Below are 13,585 nucleotides of genomic sequence, written 5' to 3'. Positions count from 1 at the left end.
AAAAACCCACCAAACAAAAATCCCCCTGAAAAGATTCCCAAAGTAGAGCAGGTTTGCTCGCCCCAGCGGGTGCACCATATCTTCTCACCCCGGTGGGCCCTTCCAAGTACTCCACAAGCTCCGTGCCAAAATAAATGTTACTTCACCATCGAGCAGGCAGAAGAATGAAAATCTGGATATGTGTGAGTGAGAAAAAAAGAGCCCAAACAGGAGAGCCTTTTTCTTCTGGTTATAAAGCCCTGGATGATCAAGGCTGTTCTGCTCGTTCAGACGTAGGCAGTTTGTAGATACCCAAATACGCACCCAGCCATGGGAAGTGCTCCCCCTCTGATTCCAGCCAAATCCTTTCTAATTCTCTTTAAATGTTCCAGGGCTTTTTTGAAATTGCTATCAATGCCAAACAAATGCCTTAGATCTTTCTCTTTTTTTTTTTCCTGTCTTTAAATACTCGCCTTATTTTTATGCAGCCCAGTTACCGCTGTACATGGAAAAAGAATCTAGAAAGAGATCTGGTTTGCTTTAGTCTTTAAAGCGTATAGAGTTAGACACTTTAACCTTCTTTGTATTTACTTAGTTGCTTTAATATGATTCCTGTAACCCCTATAGTTCTTTTCTTTCCATACAGCTTATTAAATATTTATAATACGGTAGCCCATACACATCAGACAGGTCAGGTTTTTATTACATTGTGTTTGCCATAGCGATCCAGTAAATCATAACTCACATTCCCCCTGAAAGTTAGAAAGCTAGGATTGCTCAGGTGAGCTCGGGCTGAGTTTGAGAGGGTCTAGCTTAAAAACAAGCCAGGCTGGTTGGTTAGATGGACTAGCTGAACCAGAAAATAATAGATCCCCAAAGGATCTTCCCATTGTGCTCCTTGGCTGGGTACACATCCATCTTCCAGAGCCTTTGCCATTGCTGTCACGTGTCCTCGAGGTGGGATCTTCATGAAACACTGAGTCTCCTCCAAACCCTGAGCTAGCATATATTTTCCCCTCAGACATTTTATTCGACATCTTTTGGATCTCCTGAGCCTTTGTTACACACAACTGTTGCTTCTCCATGCTCTGTGCTGCACAGACCTGTGCAGATGTGCATGGGATTCTCACCACTGGTGATCAGTTTGGAAAGGAAAACTCTTCCAGGCCGCCTTCCCAACAGGGTCATTCTGTGGTGAATGCTCCTTCATGCAGTCTGTTCTGCCATTACTAAATGCAGCCTTCCAGTGTTTTCCATGCTGGAGATGCATTGCAAGTCTTCAGGCCACGTTGCCAGTGCCTGAGCACCAAGAGTGTTTTGGAGCTAGGGGCAGGCAGCTCAACTCATGGAGAAACCAGGCCCCTGCCCTTGTAACCACACTGGTCTTAGTCTGCTGGCCTAGAAGTTTTCATAGGAAACACTGCAGAGCACACAGAACGTGTACTCCAATTCAGCTGGGAAGTTTTGCTTCATTTCATTGTTGTGAACCAAAATATTTTAGATATTTTTTTTTTTTTCTTTGTTCTTGCTCTCCATGCCTCTTGGAGTGGTAGAATGAAAGATACTCATGTCTGGGGCTTTCGTGTCTTCTTTTAAACTCCTGCTCCCCCTCCTTTCCCTTACTCCCTTAGCTCTGCCCTGCCTTTCCCACTCTGGAAAAAATGAAACTCTGTAATTGCCTCTCTGTGTGCTTACAAAAATATAACCAGGACTAATTGAAAAAGATGGTAAGACATTTTATTTGGTTGGAAGGGTGGAAGATTTCTTCTTCTTCCCCTCTGGATTGGCGGCAGGGTTTTGGACTTTTTGGCATCCCCCTTTAGATCTGAGCACTGAGGCTAGTGTTTAGGCAGGCTGGGCTGCCTGGCTGGGACGTGCCTGCTCTGGCTTCATGCTTTGGGCCGTAAAGCCTCAGTGGCCTGTGGCTCTGGGCTCCCAAGGACTGGGGCTTGCACAGAAGTCTACGTGGCAGTGACACCAGCATGGAGCAGGTGACACTACAGTGCCATGTCTCCAAAATGCTTTCAGCATCACCACGACTGAGACACATGGAGTGTGAGGACCATGTCTATTCCCACCCTTTGGCAGCAGCAACCCACAGGGCAGCACACAAAGGGCGAACCCAACCTGTGTTGCCTGTGGGCTGAACAGCCCTTCTTTTCCACAGCCCAATCTCCCCTTGCTTTCATGTCCTTAGCGCATTTCCCGTTTCTATCCTAAATAAGAAAGAAAGGATAATGAGAGAAGCAATGCAGGTAACGTAGCACTCCTTTAAAAACCATCAGGCTGAAGTCCAAAAAAAACCAACCCTTTTTTTATTTTTTTTTGCCTACTGGAAAGGGATTCCTACAACCCAAGACACAAAGCTAATACTTGCAGTACTGTGGTTCCAATCGTATTTTTTTTTAACCAACAGTGGTGAAAAGATGTGATTTTTTACAAGCAAATAGGAAGAAAAAGCCTGAACACACCCTGGGAACATGTTTAAGAAGTTGATTTATGCTTCATGCTGAGCCTTACACCTGCAGTTCAAGCAAAACTCAACTTTGCCGCCCCACAGAGTCTAGTTTATTAGGTATCAAGGAGTCACAAGAAGCCGTGTAATTAAAACTGTAATTAACTGGAAAAGGAAAATGCCACCTGAGTTTTGAGAGGCTGTCAATTTTATTTCCATTACAGCTCTCCTTCTGGTCCTTTTGTCTATAGGGTGTTTTTTTTTTTTTAATCCTCTGGATAAGGAAAAGAAAATGTTTTTCTTCTTTTCTCATTATTAACTAGAGAAGCCACAAAATTCTCCTACACCTTTGATCTCTGGGAGAGAAGAAAGAAATCACTCAATTGTTTGTGAACTAGGATGTGTGTTTACATGGAGGCATTTCTTACTGCATTTGGCAACAGGTGTCAAGCATGGAAAGAACCCCAAAGTGTCCTCCCAGCTCCCAGCTGCTTTGACAAAACACAATCCTCCACAAGCAGGGGTCCCCATGCGAGCAGCACAAGGTTCCGTGGTAATGAGGCAATTATTTAACAAGGTTTAAAGAAGCAAAGACTTGGGTAAACTTGGCGTAAGTCTTAGCAAAATGCAGAACGCCATTAACAAGCAATTACCTAAAAGGGTAAAGTAATGGGAACAAAGATAGGATCTATCTTAAAGGTCATTCATTACAAGGGAGATTTATGAATATATATAAATTTTGGTGGAGGAGATGTTTGTCTTAGAACAGATTAAGAAGGGGGGTTTGACGTTCTCCCCTTCTCCATTTAACAAGTGACAGAAGTCCATCAAGAAGTACCAACCTTGAGAAGGGAGGCTGTTGCTGTAAAAACCAATTTTCCTCCAGTGCTGTTTCCAGTGTTCTCATTTTTTTTGCTCTTTTTCCCCCACCCTTAAACATTTGCTGTTCCTCCCCTCCCAAAGCAACCTCACTTTGCAGAGGGCTTGGGACCCTCCAAGTCGGGAGGCAGATCCCCACCAGGGCTAATGTGGGGAAGTGAGCCGGAGGTACCCGCAGCAGATGACACGCAGGGCTCAGCTTCTTATTCAGCTCCAAGTCAGCAGGGGCACCCCCTGACCATCTGTGGTCTATAAATTACAGTAACACCGGCACACACTGCTTGTAAATCACCAACGAACAGGCTTTACCTTATGACACACTACATGAACCCTGTTGGATATTCCAATAAACTCCCATAAACCATCTGATATAAACTCTGGATTATGTTTCTTTGGGGGTGGGAAAAAAAAACTCGGAATTTTCTTCACTTGCATGAACTTCTCAAGTGTGAAACGAAGATGTGCCCTAAGTTGCATTGTGTGTTTACATATCAGGTTTTCTTATGAAAGAGATATTTTCCCCCCACTGTCATTATTATCAAATATATTTCACTTCTGAAGAGTGCATTATTCTTGAGCTAAATGGGGTCATTGCTCTTCTGCTTAAAAACATAAATAAACAAATAAATATATATGTATTATATATATATTTATATATACTGCATACTGCATTTCACAATTGCAATTTAAAATGCGTCCATGTGGCACGTCTTCCACCCTAGATGCACTGATCACAGAATAAAAATGGGGTGGTTCACCAATGCCCTTTGCTTTTTGGAGCAACAAGAAGGCCCTGAATCCAGCCTGCCATCTGGGCAAGAAGCTGGGAGGGGAAAGCCAGCGGGAAAATAAGTTATTGTAGATGGCAATGTTACTTTTATCCTTCTTTCTTACAGCTACAGAGGCTAGCTGCATTCACTGAAGCCTTTAAAGACATTGGCCCATTGAAATAATCAGGAAAGGTGTTCCCATCCCATGGAGAAAGGGAAGCAAGGCAATGCCCCAGTGGTCCCTTGTGACGTAGGTGGTTGTGGTGTGGTCTCAGCAGACACTGGAGGCTCCAAATCTGCAAGAGCAGTCCATGGGAATCAGTGTCCCTTTGCTGGCAGTGAACATCCAATTAATTAATACTCGTGGATATTGTTCTTTGTAAATCAGAGCACTATTTCTAAGCTCCAACCAACACTGATGCTTTACTACCTAAGAGATACATGCCAGAAAGCATCTACTTTAAGTAAAAAAAAAGTAACAAAACAGTGAGAACATGTTCTGTAGAAGTATCAGCCCATTACAAGATTCTAGGAAGGATGCGCCTGACTGAAATACTTGACTGAAATATTCTCAAGAGCAATTATTTCCTCACCAGAAATGTACATTCACAGCACCCACTGAATCTAGGTTGAGTCTGCCTGATTAGTTTAGTATCAGAAAAATGAAGCTGTGGAAAAATAAAATGGATTCTAAAAAAAAAAAATTACCTCACATTTTCCTGGGGAAAAAAAAAAGTAACAAAACAAACAACCAAGAAAAAAAAAAAGAAGCAAGGAAAACAGATGTAGCATAAAATTTAAATACAGCCAACCCTCTTCAATTCAGATGAGTGCCCTGTCATTTCTGGACAGGGAAGTGTTGGTTCACAAGCCCTGTAAGCTGGAGGCAGATCACATGGAGCATCATTGCAACAAACCCAGGCCCACTTTCCCAGCACAGAGCTCCAGAGCAGACCTTGGCCTCGCTGCATCAAGGTTCTTCCTACTTCTGCCCCTCACCTTGGGTCCCATACCTCCCATGGACCCCCTCGCTGCTCCCCCCAGCCCTGCTCCATCTGCCCCCTTCTGCGCAGCCCAGCAAGAACAAGAAGTGATAGTGCTATTTCTGGTTTTTAACAAGATTTGGAAAGCATTCAAATGCCTGACTAAGTGGTTGGAAACAAGGAAGCAGAATGATGTTTTGGCATCCCACGATGTGTGCATGAAGAGCATAGACACAAACACATTGAGCACACATACTGTAAAACAAGATTACAAGGAGAGTACGACTAATAAAAGCCTATTAAAACATCATGGATGCTCTTGCTGCTCGTATGTATGCCCACGTATTAAAGTAACAAATATTCCATATGAACACACAATTTGAACATGACAGATTGCAGATATAACTTTCAGCAACCTTTACATGCATGATGCCAACCTATAATTAATGTAGCCTATCCTGAAATTAGAGGGATTTATTGATACTGGCAGAAAACATTTGTAAATAACTTTGGGAAGTTCATGACATACCTTGTATCCCCAGGGATTTTATTCAGTTTTCCATTTTTCTTCCAGCTACTATGAATAAATTCATTCAGAGCCCTGTTCGAACACAGGAAGCAGGAGCAGCCCACGAAATACTGCAGTTGCTTAGAGAAGGTGCCATGCCCATCCCCCTGCCTCAGTATCCTTCCCAGCAATATCTCAGACTCTATCAAACAAGGAATGCTTCCTCATGCTCTGCTCTCCCACATTGTTAAAAGTTTCCAGTACAGCAATGTCTTCAACTCAACATCCAAAAGCCATTGCTCCAGTCAACTTGTGCTTTATCTTTGGAGGGAGAAAGACAGCCATTCTGATAGAATCATTTGTTGGAAGGGACCCTCAAAGGTCATCTCATCCAACCCCCCCTGCAATGAACAGGTACATCTGCAGCTTGAATAGGTGCTCAGAGCCCTGTCCAGCATGAACTTGAGTGTTTCCAAGGACAAGGTTCCCATCACCTCTCTGAGCAACCTGATCCAGCACCTGGCCACTCTTCTAGGTTTTAGGTTATAACACATCATGACTAATAGAAAATCACAGCCAGAAACCAAGATATCCCACTCTTCAACTGCAAATCAACCAGGATGGAAGAAAGGGAGGGGTTTAGTTTCCTGCTTTCGCTTGCTGTTTCATCTGCTCGTTTTCAGTGCATATTTCTCAATGTGTTCACATAGAATGGTGAAAAATAATTAGGGTATACTAAGCCACTCCTGAAGCTTGCTTGGGTGCCCACCTCTAGCATGGTAAGCTGGGTCATGAAAGAAAGCTGACACTCAAGGTGCTCCACCAGAAGTGAGTGGGACTCACTTGTCTTCCCTTCCTATCATGTTTCCATTAAAAATGTGAGGGCTTTTTTTGTTTTGTTTCTCCTCTAGAAACATGAAAAAAAAAAAATCTCATTACAAAAACAGATTAAAAACCTGGAAATGGCCATTTCTGTTTTGAGTATAAGAAAGTCACCATCTTCCCATTGGGACTCCCTCCTTCAGCCCAGCTTTTCCCCAGCCTTGCTCCTGACAGCAATCCAGGCCCCCAGTGCTCGAGAGAGTTGTGTCAGAGCTCCAGAAAACCTTGGGAAGGGCTTGAGGAACCTCTTGTGCCGCCAATCAGGGAATGATGCTGTCAGCTGCGAGGAAGAGGAATTTGAGATTGGCTGTTGGAGCACTCCGAGCTCAGGAGGAGTTTGGAGGAATGCAAGCTGGGGTTACATAAAACACTGACTCATGCTGAGACATCACGAGTTTTGAAAGCTTCATCTGAGGGATGAGCAAAACCTCAGGCTGCACATCACTTACAAGCCAACAGGAACCAGGGATATGCAGGACCTCTGAGAATCAGGCCTCAGCACGGGCTATTTCTGAAGTCCTAGCCACCACTGCCTGAAGAAAATGAGAGCCATACGTATCTAACGGGGGGCGAAATCTGTCCTGTTGTTACTCCAGGAAAGATTGGACAGGCATTTTGGCTTTACCCATTGGAGAGCACTGCCTAAGCTGGAGTAAATATAAGTTATCCTTTTTCTTTCTTTTCTTTCTTGGGCTACTGTGTACAATATTGAAAAGTAAGTCATGCAGATGCTAAAAAGTTGTGCTTTTTATTAGGATGTTTGAGCATTCAAATGTTCGTGGTTTTGTGGACTTGATAAAAACATTCATGGCTCCCAGTACCTGGACCCAGCACACAACTCTGTGACTGCAGATGCCACACCTCCTGGTGAGCCAGGAGCCCTTCCCATAGCTCTGAAATCACCCCATTATACAGGTAACTCATGCATGCAAGGAGCAAAAGGAGTGCAGTGCTGAGGACTTCCTGCCCTGCATCAGAAACACAGACCAAAACCACTCACATTTTGATATTCAAATACAACTTCCAAACTCCGTGCTCAGAGACATATGCAAGTAGTCGATCTTTTGGATCCTTTACATTTTTCTCTCTCTGCTCTTATTTACAGTAGGTCTCAGCATCTCATTAAAAGAAATTTAAAAAATAGTTGAATTATTCAAGTGCTTAAATAAAGATATGCTTGCCTGATGGTGTTTGTCCAAATTTGAAAAAGGTTGCCTGCTTTTAAGCTTTATTTCTCTCTTCTCTCACTTGCAGTCTCTCTCTCCTATCAGCAAGCTCATAGAAGGATGAAGATGTGCAGATGGGCTGTTTGTTTTTCTGTCAGGTCACTGCATAATACAACACTGGGAAAAGAAGCACCTAAAAGACTGTGAGAAACACTGATGTAGGCAAAGCATTGCAACCATCGCTTCTGCATCTCTGATGTCAAAAGGAAGTACAAACAGTATAAATATACACACCTCACACACATATATACACACGAATATGAACATATATATGCAGTTTTTATATTCGTTTTAGTTTACAAAGCTTGCTTTAACAGAGTCCCAGCTAATTTTTAAGCCTCCACATTTCAATTGTTAGCAATTTAATCATCTTAGAAACTTCTGTGGTGACTAACGCCGCATCTACACTTTTGGCACATGACACTCAAGAAGTTGTTTTTGCAACAGCAGCACGTGAAGCAGAAGCACTATTTGCGAGGCTCAGAATCCTTATAGTCATTCCTTTCTTTTTGGGCTATCGACATTCCTGAGTGCTCACAGCACAGCTGCTCGTGGCAGCGCCGCGCTGAGCCACTGGACAGCCCACATATGGCCGTGTGTGGAACAATAGCAACTTGCTGTTGTTATTGTTATATGCATCACCATATGTGTTTATTAGAAACAGCAATAAAAGGATGACAGGCTCCTTCAGCTATCCCTGCTGCTTGGGGAGGAGAAAAGTGAGGGAGTCAGCAGGATAAAGGGAGAGGACTGAGCGTTCTCTCCCAGTTTTGGGGAGCTGGTGGTGAGGCAGCACAGCCCCACTTCTTGGGGAGCAGAGCTGCCTACCCATAACATTGCAAATGAATACTGCTCCTATAAACATAGAGCAAGCAGAAGTCACCTCTCATTCACTTTTGCTGGAAAACTACTGAAAACTTGGAAAAATTGAATCCCGATAACTTGGATTTACCTGTGTACAGACTGCCCTAAACTGTGTAGCAGGAACCTCCCAGTATTTTAAGGCTTTGGATGAGGACCATGTTTCATATACACATCCATCATGAAAACAATCAGCCAGTAGGGCACACACAGTATTGCCTTCACCATTGGTCCACCCTGAAATAACTCCCAGTGTAGAGAAATACAGGCTGGGAAACCTGCTTTTTTTTCAGATGAGGGCTGAAAGGCTGTCTTGCTATGATAACAAGAAAAGTACTGAGAAAGGAGAATAGGTATTCAAAGTGAAAAGAGGAGACTAAGACAGCTGAACTGAGCACGTGAACCCTTATGATTGTTTATCACTTCCCTCAGCTTCTACTATTTGCTATATTTTAATACAAAGAGGAAAGAAAAACTCATAACCTTTGGCAGCAAAACCAGTTAGAAATGCATCACATCTCATAATGCTGTAATGCAATGGAAAATAAAGCAAGGACAATGAGAGCATAGTAGTGAAGTCTTAGGGTGGAGCAAGTAAGGACATGCTCAAATGCAACAGCAACAGACACAAAACAAAGGAAAGAATCTGCTTACCTTCAGAAGACCTCAAGTACATAGGGATCTCCAACAAAACCCCCTTGTCTTCACTACTAACCCTTAAATAAGGTCTGGCTCCACACCTTCTGGTCGCTCACGTACATTGCGTACACTTGAGTTCCCCTGGGTTGGCCCTGCCTTCTCACAAGTTGCTCAATCACTGCTTCAGACCATGACTCAGCATTTCTGTAACATATCTAAATATGTAATATAATGCCATTTTGATATTGCTGAGTTGTCTTCAAGCATACGGAAATCAATGGGATTAGTACTTATCTCCAAAGGGAGAAGTGATTTGCTGAGTACAAGATCTGCATACTTTTTCCATGTTCAAATCTTAATTTTTTTCTTTACGATAAATGAAGCTGCCTTCTTGCAACCAAAACAACAAAGTTCAGCTGCTGTAAAAAAATAAAATGAAATAAAAATTAGTTTGCTGTGATGAGTTTTATCATTTTTACTGCAACTTTCAACTGTGGTACGAATGAGATTTCCCCTCTTTGCTTCTTTTTTACTTCCTACCCATAAAAGTAAAAAGCTCTAGACAATGTTTTACATCCTTGAAAAGCTCCCAAAGCAGGATTTTCCAGTGCAGTTCCCACAGATTGCTTTTTCTTTTTGCATCACTCAATTTTGCTATTACATTGAAACAGGAGTGTGAAATGCTGTTACCTCTGATTAAGTTGCTAATAGAACAAATTGTGTAGTTAAAACTACTTTAAAAAAGGGTGTTGTTTCCTCACCACAAAAATACAAACATTTTTATGGAATGAACCCAGACACAAATCAGCTTGGAGAAATTTGTGTATTGGTTTCACACTGGTCGATAACTCAATCTTGAGTGGATCTTCGCCTGATTTTATCAGAAGTTGTTTTCCAACAAATACCTTTAATCCCACTTCCTTTCACTTACAGTCTCCTGAAATAGCATTTTGTGGATTAAAACTATCCCTTTCATACCTTTTAAAAAGGAACAGTAGATCAGGCATTACTGTTTCTTTTTAATTTCGAACAACTACCTTGAATCTGTTTTGCTTATTTATAAACAGCAACCCCTATCTTGCACACACAAAAGATCATCAGAGCTTTGCTACTGAGTGAAATAAAAGCAGGATGAGACCATATGGTTCTTGTTAAATGAGCCTCATCTTCTTATTGTTAATGCTTATCTCCAAAATAAAGTATTTCTGCAGAAAGCATATTCCCATAGTATGTTCTCTTTCCAATGACCAGCTGGTTGCCAGTTTGTTATTTGCACTGCAGCAGACCACTTTCATCTATTTCTATTCCAGTCCAAGAACACCATTTGTACATTGTCCAACTTGGAAATGTTAATCTGACACCATTGGTCATGGGCCTTTTAGCTTCAAGTGGCAAACTTCCAGCTAGCTGCCAGTTGAGTATTTACACTGGAATCTTTCTTAGCCCAGAAATAAACTATTTGTTCGCCGTAAACATCAGCAACATGCCAATAATTTCTGCAACACACATGGAAGAAGGTGCAGCCTATCACGCGTTACTGCTGGCTTCTCAATAGCCTCATAAGTAGCTCCTTGGGGAGATGCTGCTTGTCTGGAGCCATGACAAATGGATCCATTTCCCCTTGATGCGTGCACATAACTTTTATTTACATTCGTGGGAGTTACTCATGCATACTGAAAGGGATGGCCCAGAGTGGGATGGTTGGGCAAGAGTCTAGCAGCTACTCCTGAGACCAAGAGCTGTCCACAAGGGCCAAAATGCCAGGAAAACCATGCAGCAAAGAAATCCTATAGCTTAGACTGTGCAAAGACACAAGCACGGCACTGAGGAAACTTGTTGGTCCAGGAGCAGCCTGCATGCTCCTGAGCACAGTGATCCTGAGGGATTTTGCTTCGAGGTTGCTATTGCTTCCAGCAATACAATTTATGCTTCCTGCATGAATATTACATTTTGGGCCCTTTTCAATGAAATAGAAGACCAAGAGGAAAAGTTATGCTGGGCTGTGCAATTTAACTTGAGGAATGTCAGGCAATGGGAAGGGTGTGTTTTGTGTACTTTGTTCAACTCTGTTAAAATAAAACATTTCCTTTTTACATATTCCTGTGGTGACCTGAAAATGGGAGGGGCCAAATAAAGTGAGTTCAACATGTAACCATCAGAAATAGAAAACCCCTCTTTAAAGAAAAAGAGAACCATAACAACAACAGCTGTTTTCCCCTTTGGTTTTACCTTTTTGTTCAGAACATGCAGTAGTCAACTTTTGCGTTACTGCAAGTTAAAACATAAAAGATCAGGTTAGAAGGGAACTGATCCTGTGGAACTACTGTACTTGAGGAACCATTTGGATATATGGCTGATCCGACGATTTATGGACTCCTTGGCACTAACCCATGTCTAAAGCTCAACACTCCCCATTCACCTCCCCTCACGACCAGCAGAAGAAGGTTTCTGCATACCCACGTGGAATGAGCCAGGAGGTGTGCAGCACAGGTAGTACACCAGGAACTGATGGGCCTCAGCCAAACCAGAATGTAACAGTTGTGAGGAATGGCAGCTTGGAGCCCCTGCTCCTCTATGGACAACAACTCTTGAGCCGTAGCTCTAGAGATCATCCAAAAAAAAATTCATATCCACCTACAGTGACTGATAGGAAGAAGCCAACAAGCACCCACCATTGCTAGACACTCCACACCTTGGGCAAAAAGCAGTGCTTCTGTGAAACTGAGGGCGGCTTGACACCCCCAGTGAGCTGCTCACGTGCTCCCGCAGTCCATAAAGATTCTATATAGGACATGTCAATTTTAATTCTGACCTTGGCTAATTTTCCAGAACTTGTTGTCTGGCATCCTCAGCACTCCTTCAGTTTGGGAGTATAGAGCATATACAAATACATAGTTGTATACATCACATCAAAATGTGATAAACGCACATTTTCCTACCTCACCTAAGGCTTCTCTTGCAACTGAATGAAGGCAAACAAAATATTTTGACGTCTTGAAATACATTCTCTTTTTCCAGGAGGGCAAATAAACAGATCTGACATAAAATAATGTCATAACAAGCAGCAATGACAACTTGATTTTTGCTGCCGTAACTTGAAACTCTTCACAGAAGGCTGAAGGAACTCCAGTCTGAGCTCCTGGCTGCAATGAGCGCTCCACTGCTTTGGCATTAGTTTTTTCTGCATTGCTAATCCTACACGAATGTGTTAGATGAAATAGCAGTGTTTTCCCTGCACTTAAGAAAATTCTCCCTCACGCCAGCTCAGCAGTGGATGCCTTTCACTCAGAAACTGGAAATTTGGGCTCAAAGGGAAGATGAAAATAGGACCCTTTGGGAAGAGATTTAGGTAGCGGGGGAAAATCCAGAGGGCCTGAGAAGAGTGATTGGACCCTGGGAAATAACATTGTGCTTCCAGAGAAAAAAAGTTGAGCAGTTGAAGAAAGGCTGTGAGGACTTAGAAGAGAGGCAGAGAAGCCTGGGGCTAATCTTTCCACTGGCTTATTTTTTTTCCTCTGTTTATTTGCTACAAGTCAGATTTTGGAGCAATTAGTAAAATATCATGCAAATATTCCCTGTGTGACTGCACATGAATAACTTTAATTTCACTAAACATTTGTCTCGTCGCTCCAAAATACATCTGCTGTTTTCGTTGAGATAATCTGCTAAAATATTGGGAAGTAAATTGGAGCTTTTATAAGATACTTATGAAACAATTTCTTATTTGTATATTAAATATCTCTGACTATCACGGCCTGTTTTCTTGGCTTACCTCTTCCTTCCCTGGGAGGAAGTGTGCAGTATTTCAATTGTGCACCACTTGTGAGCGACGGTGCTCGGCACCATCTTGTGGAAGAGCTCCAATTGGCTGGGAATGGCTCCGTGCACGCTCAGGATGGGAAAAGGGAATAGCACCAGAGATGCCAGTAGCCTATGATGAAAGAACAACACAAAGTAAAGCAAAATGCAAGGTTGGGCATTTGGCTACATTCTAGCAATGCCACCCTGGGAGATAGAATGGGGCTCTAGGATGCCCCTGGCGTCACTGGTCCTTGAGACGCTCTGTCCTTTCAGGACAACCTGACTGAACTTCATCTGCAAGATGAGCATCATCTTGCCGCCCATCCCCTGCAAAGCTGCTCCATGCCTAGACCACGTGCTAAAATGGAGTGCACATTTTCAAAGCAAATGAGGTGAGTGGAAGAGTGAGTGCAGTGCAGCACCCCACAGCTCCCTGAGGAGATGGGGTTTGAGTTGGATGATCTAAATTCTACACGGAGCTGGACAGAGGAGCCTGAGACTAAGAGGATGAAACTGAAACATTTTAATGCTGCTTGACATCTTAACCTACAAATCTCTCTTTGGCTTTGTATTAACAACACCTATGCAGAAATCAACTCAAA

The 13,585-nt window shown here is 42.7% G+C and overlaps 1 long non-coding RNA gene across 5 annotated transcripts in view; it reads right to left on the bottom strand.

Annotated features, from left to right (window-relative positions):
* LOC104909502 overlaps positions 1–13,585 on the bottom strand; it is a 157,067-nt gene that overhangs the window by 616 nt on the left and 142,866 nt on the right. For 4 of the 5 annotated variants that reach the window (XR_002111543.2, XR_002111545.2, XR_002111547.2 and 1 more), the window contains one exon: positions 9,010–13,113. This is a non-coding gene — a long non-coding RNA (uncharacterized LOC104909502). Of the gene's footprint in view, positions 1–9,009; positions 13,114–13,585 lie in introns of those variants that run through there. The other variant, XR_002111551.1, reaches the window with a different exon arrangement.

The sequence above is a fragment of the Meleagris gallopavo genome, chromosome 2 (genome assembly GCF_000146605.3).
Source record: "Meleagris gallopavo isolate NT-WF06-2002-E0010 breed Aviagen turkey brand Nicholas breeding stock chromosome 2, Turkey_5.1, whole genome shotgun sequence".
Lineage (NCBI taxonomy): Eukaryota > Metazoa > Chordata > Aves > Galliformes > Phasianidae > Meleagris > Meleagris gallopavo.
This window is presented reverse-complemented; position numbering and strand designations above follow the sequence as displayed.